The sequence below is a fragment of the Triticum aestivum genome, chromosome 5A, assembly GCF_018294505.1.
Source record: "Triticum aestivum cultivar Chinese Spring chromosome 5A, IWGSC CS RefSeq v2.1, whole genome shotgun sequence".
Classification (NCBI taxonomy): domain Eukaryota; kingdom Viridiplantae; phylum Streptophyta; class Magnoliopsida; order Poales; family Poaceae; genus Triticum; species Triticum aestivum.
The window spans coordinates 288214552-288220135 of record NC_057806.1 but is presented as its reverse complement, the minus strand read 5'-3'; the positions used below and the strand labels follow the sequence as shown (position 1 = coordinate 288220135).

At 43.9% G+C, this 5584-nt stretch overlaps 1 protein-coding gene across 15 annotated transcripts in view; it reads left to right on the top strand.

The window, feature by feature from the left end:
- Positions 1 to 3842, top strand: part of LOC123103001 (uncharacterized) — an 8442-nt gene extending 4600 nt beyond the window's left edge. For 3 of the 15 annotated variants that reach the window (XR_006449562.1, XR_006449567.1, XR_006449563.1), the window contains 4 exons: positions 815 to 1329; positions 1502 to 1596; positions 1675 to 3307; positions 3397 to 3842. The gene's annotated coding sequence lies outside the window, so the exon portion shown is untranslated. Of the gene's footprint in view, positions 220 to 314; positions 1330 to 1501; positions 1597 to 1674; positions 3308 to 3396 lie in introns of all 15 variants that reach the window. The other 12 variants (XR_006449576.1, XR_006449575.1, XR_006449571.1 and 9 more) reach the window with 12 other exon arrangements.
- The last annotated feature ends 1742 nt before the right edge of the window (positions 3843 to 5584 follow it).

Here is a 5584-nt window from a genome sequence, read left to right as displayed (position 1 = left end):
CGCGTCATCCGAGTCCTCCTGGCCCGCACCGGCCGGTTCGAGCGCACGCCGCCGACCGCGAACAGCTGCTCATCACGCTCCTCTCCGCCGCGGGAAACGGCCGGGAGGAGGAGGACGCACGGGAGGCGGGGCAGCGTCCGATCCGGCCGAGGCTTACGGCGACACGGATGCGGAGGCTCTGGCCGCGGTCGCTACGCTCCCTCCGTTCACTACCTTCCCGTGAGCTTACTTCCACCCTAGCCTCTCCCCCTTTCCTCTTTGTTTTTTAACTGATTCCCAACTGCTTGATCAATCCCGCTCCTCTGCTCCTGCAGGATGGCTTTATCTGTTCAATTGCTTAATTTGGTTGTCTTGTCTTACCTGAACTGCAAGGGAACCAACATACATGGCATGATGGATGGAGATCAGTAGATGTTTTTTTGTTCTGTTCACATGCTTTCTAATAGTTTCCATAGGATTATAGGCATGAGCTTTGAGCAATAGGCATAAATCTGTTGTAATCAATCAAAGGCAGTGAGAACGTTTACTGAAATCTTTAGAAGTGGGGATCCTCTGAATTGCTTTGATTGAACGTCCAACGAGGATCTCATCTTATAGTAACTCTGAAACATTGTATTGGTAGTTTTTATCTTTACACTTTTGCCTTCTGTACATACTGGATTGCATTGTTTAGGACATGACACAGCGCTGCAAGCAGCTCATGAGAGTAGTTAGCAAATGCAAATCATTGTATATGTCACTTATGCTTCTCTTAATAGAAAATAGTACTATTTTGGAGAAGGGCATCTGGCTGACTTTCAATAAAACTCTTCAGGTTTTGTTTGGTGAGATTCTCTTCAGAAAACAAGATTTGTATTGGTGGTAGATTGACAGCAACTGACAGCATCTTCGTCATCCGCGGTGGCAGTGCCGTCCGCGCGGAATGCCTTCTGCGTCCGCGCCTCCGCCACCGACACCGCCACGCAGCCAATGATGTCGGCATGTGGTGAAAAAAGGGCCCAAGTGAAAGGTCGACCAAGCTGTAAAAATTCAGTGAAGAGGAATTTTTGTGCTCACAGCTCACACCATGGCGTCCGTTGCCTCTGTTCTTACTTTATTATTTTGTTTTTCCCTTCGTCGATTTTTCACGTCGCCTGACAAGAACAAGAATTGCAAAGAAGAAGTGAAAAGAAAACACAGAACAAAGGATGAACGCCAGAGAGCACTACTATATATTTTTCCCCCAAAATATGATGGGCAGTGGTGTGCTTGTTTGCATTGATCGCATGGTGGCCAGCACTTCACCACACATCTGACGGCGACTGTTTTATCCATGAGGTGGAGGATAAGGTATTCACCTCTAAAATCACACTTCCGTTTTCCTGTTTCCATCTGAAATATGGATTACCAATATACTACTCTCACTTGGATTTGCACATGAAAGCAGTATAAATACTTTCACCGAACTGTACAATTTGTTGAGCCAAGTGTCGAGTCTGATATGGCATCTTTGTGCTTTCAGAGAAGCGCATCTCTGAAATTCACAGTTTTGAACCTAAAGAGACACATCTAGAAAATGATTGCACGAGTGGTTCCAGTGTCATGTACGTCAACATGGTAAGCATGTCTTCTTTTCTGATTCTAAGTTGTAAAAGTATTCCATGCTACTATTTGTTGACCAGAATTGGCTACCAGGTTGGAGATTTGGGATCGGATGCTGCGCCAAGAGCGAGGGACAGAGGTGCTGAACTAACAGCAGGGGGGAGGGTGATTCTTCAGGTACCAACATGGCTGTCGACTAGAGAATTTAGTTAACCGTTTGCTTTACTTGAAGCTCCAAATTGTAGTTATTTTATTTGTTCACTAATTTGGTATAATCCTAATATAGGAGGACTATGATTGTATGATATGAGATCCTGACATTTAGCAATAATAAAAGTCTGGCACTGAATGGTTCTTTTCGGAAGTACAGTTGTAAGATCTATGATTCTAGCTTCGACCTTTAACTGGACAGTACTAATTGGACATATAATTGATTATTTATGCACAACAAGATATTCTGTTTGTTTTAGTTTTTCAATCAGATTCATCTAGCCCTTTGTTGAATTTCTAATTGTTCCACCCTCTACCTCTGAAACTCAGAAATCAGAGAAAGGTCATTGGCATATCCCTATCTCTGACGGAAATTTGCTAGCGAGGAAGAGGACCAGAATGTTTTTTCTATTGTTGGGGATATACATAATACATATAGATAAATTTGGACCATTTATAACAGAGATTTCTTGCCAAAAATATTAACTCTGTCCAGCAGTGGGCACTGTCAAGGTAATAACAGGAATTTGCTGAACCTAATTGAAAGAAAGAGGGATGGTAATCCGATCGAGAACATTCTCTAACTAAAATAGACTTACGAACAATCAACAATATCAAATAATTTCAAATTAACAAATGTTGTTTGATTAAAATACTGATTTAAGAATTTGGCGAATCTATAATTCTCTACATAGAGCCTGTTCGGAAATGGTCTGGCTCCTCAGAATCCTCGACTCCGGCTCCTGCTCCCGAAATACTGCTCCTCGTAAAAAATAGCCCTGAAAAAAAACTGTTCGACAGACAGCTCCGCTCCTTGATTCACTTGTGGCGGGTGGAGGAAACAGAAACGAGCGAGTCGTGTGGCCGCTCTGAACCGTTTCCCACTTGGCGGTGGCAGTTCCTTTGTAAATTTTATCAACTCCATGATATTGAAGATCTGAGATCTGAGAATTAGCCGCTCCACAAAATTGCACAGCAGCCCGCTTCACTCCATGTTTTCAGCTCCGTGGAGCTCAAGCGTTCGGCGCCGCTCCACCAACTCCGGGAGTGGAGTTGAGGAGCAGAGAGAAACCGAACACACCCATAATCACTTGGTGCATTGTTAGACCACTTGGGGACAATATCATCAATTTCTTGCATACTGCAATAATGCAAGTTTAAAAAGCCAGTTTCTTGTGTTTCTTATTATCTCTGTGTTCAGCTAACTGCCAAGAATCATATAAGGATGCATCTAATGAGGTAGATTTTGTTTATGCATTTTTTAAGTGTATAGGGATGCTGTATCTGATTAACAAAACATTGTTCAACCTTCTATGAGTCCACCTAGGGAGCTGCACAAATTTGGAACAACTTCCAGAACAGGCATCCAAGCATTTTGGTCTGCTACCAGTAAGCTGCCAGAGCAAGATAGCTGGGAGTCTGGGATGTCGAGTCGTCGAGCCGTCCAATGCCAAGTTCGCCGGCGGAAGGAGAACATCCGTCAAGCCGTCCGTCGCCTGAGGCGGCTACACCAGAGGTATGTCTCCTCTTGAAAGTTAATCGCCTGAGCTGTCCATCGCCTGAGCCCCTGTTTCAGTTTATTTTTTCCGCCTCGCTGCTCAACAGGTCCGTGGGTTACTACTCCTTTGCTCTTGCTGGCGACCGGCCTCCAGAGTAGCACTTGCTTGAGATCTGATCTAGAACTGAATTGTGCCCTGCTTTGCTGTGGTCGTATGCTCTATGTCCACCGATGAGTTTCAGATACAGATTAGGACCAAAATTGGAGTAGGTTCAGTCGCGCAAATGTTGTATCACTTTGTCATGGGTATTGTGCTGTTGAATTGCTTGTTGGACTGTTCAAACTAAAGTCGTCCAGTCAGTTTGCTACAATGTTCATTTGTTTACTTTGGAAGTTCTGTAGAATTTGGGCCTGATCACTTTCGAATTTGTCTGTGGTTTGAGATTAATCTTTCCGAGATGTTAGAGAGTGGGTCCAAGGATGGATCTGCCCATCAGTGTGCAGAGGATCTTCTAATTCCTGCAGCTAATCTTGATTCATGGATATTGTGTTTGCTCTGTGGCGCATTATGTTTCAGTTTATTTTTTCTGAAAAATTGGCGCTACTTCTGATTGCTCACAATTTAAGTTTTGCTGATATACACTGGAGGCATTATACCAACAACTTTCTCTATTTTTTTTATGTGTGCTACTACAAATACAAGCACACAGCTTTTACAAACACACGGCTTCCGCTGGCTTGGCTAGCTTTGTACGTCCACTTTGCGCTACAAGTCGCCTTTCTACGCTGTCTTACAATCTCGTAGTACAGACCATGCTCCACCTGAGGTACGCCCGATCTCATGCCAAGCTAACTATGGTTCTGTCGTTTTGAAAAAGGCATGAACTTTCCTTTGTGCCTGCAACCATAGGTTCCATCATCATTACCTTGCGTGTATATGGACAACTTGCACTCTTTAGGACTGATAGATGTGAAATTATTAGATCTTTGCATCAATTACAGGAACAACACAATGTAAGATATGCAAGTTTATCGAGAGGAATGAAAAGAAAAAAAAGCACATGTATGGTTTATTTGGCATCACCAGCTTTTGTGTTTTCAGTGTACATCTTAGCCTATGTAAACTGCAAGTTGAATAAAGTGTGCTCTCTTTCTCTAGAATACTTTCTTTAATAAATGTAGAACATAAAAGCCTGATCTTAATAAGCGAGACCTCAAGTTGTTCTTTTAAGATAGATTCAGATCAAACCTTTTCAAAGTAAAGATCCCTCGGCCAGAGACTTAAGTTACTCCCGTGAGTACATACTAAGCTTTAGTAGAAAAACTTGTTGATTGACTGGAATCAACGAAATTTCGATGCAACCAACTGCAACAAGTGGCAGCATGAACTAGCTATGAGCAATATTTATAGGGTACTACTAGCAACCGCCAAGGAATCCGTCACAAAAACATGTCAGGCAGCTAGGCATGTGAGTGAGATGTGTGTCGGTAACATTGGATGTTTGTGTGTAAATGTAAATCAAGAAAAATGGTTCTTGGTATCTAGAGAAGAAATACACACACACACGAGAGAGTAATTCATAGTGGATATAAAAATACCTATTAATGTTGTACGTGAGTTGACTCGACATGCTGCAAGATCTTCTGATTTGTTCTCTGAAGGTGACCTCAGAGTATAGCGTTGCATATTCCTGAGGCAATTGTGATTCTCTATTTTGTTAGGACTAAGATGCTTGAACATGTAAGCAGTACACTATCAAGCAATAGAGATCTTTCTTGTGCTGACTACATGCTGCCATTTAGGCCGTACACACTGTTTAGTAACTAATCAAAAAGTGTCAAAGGCTAGCTACCAAAGCAAATCTGAATCTGCTAACTATACCACTACTGCCACAACTAACCAAGGTTGGAGCATAAGAAAGAAAGGAGGGGTTGCCAATTTGAATGCTAAGGACAAGCTTCCATACAGCGGCTGCACGTCCACCAACCGCCATGGTTGGAGCCTGCGGGAGGAGGGGTGGGAGGGAACAGGGAGGAAGCAGGAGCCACCCAAGGTCCTGTTCATACGACGACGCAAGCGGAAGACATAACGTTGCGGCCACCGGAAGCGTTATTCTTTCTGCCCTTGTCTTCCGAGAACGAGGGGGGCAAGGGAGGCGGCGGCGGCAGTGGGGAAGAAGAATGGGGAACGGGAAGAAAGATTGAGTTTGTGTGTGTTGTGTGTGTGGGTGTGGGTGTGGGTGTGTGTGTGCGTGCGTGTGTGTGCGTGCGTGCGTGCGTGCGCGTGCGTGCGTG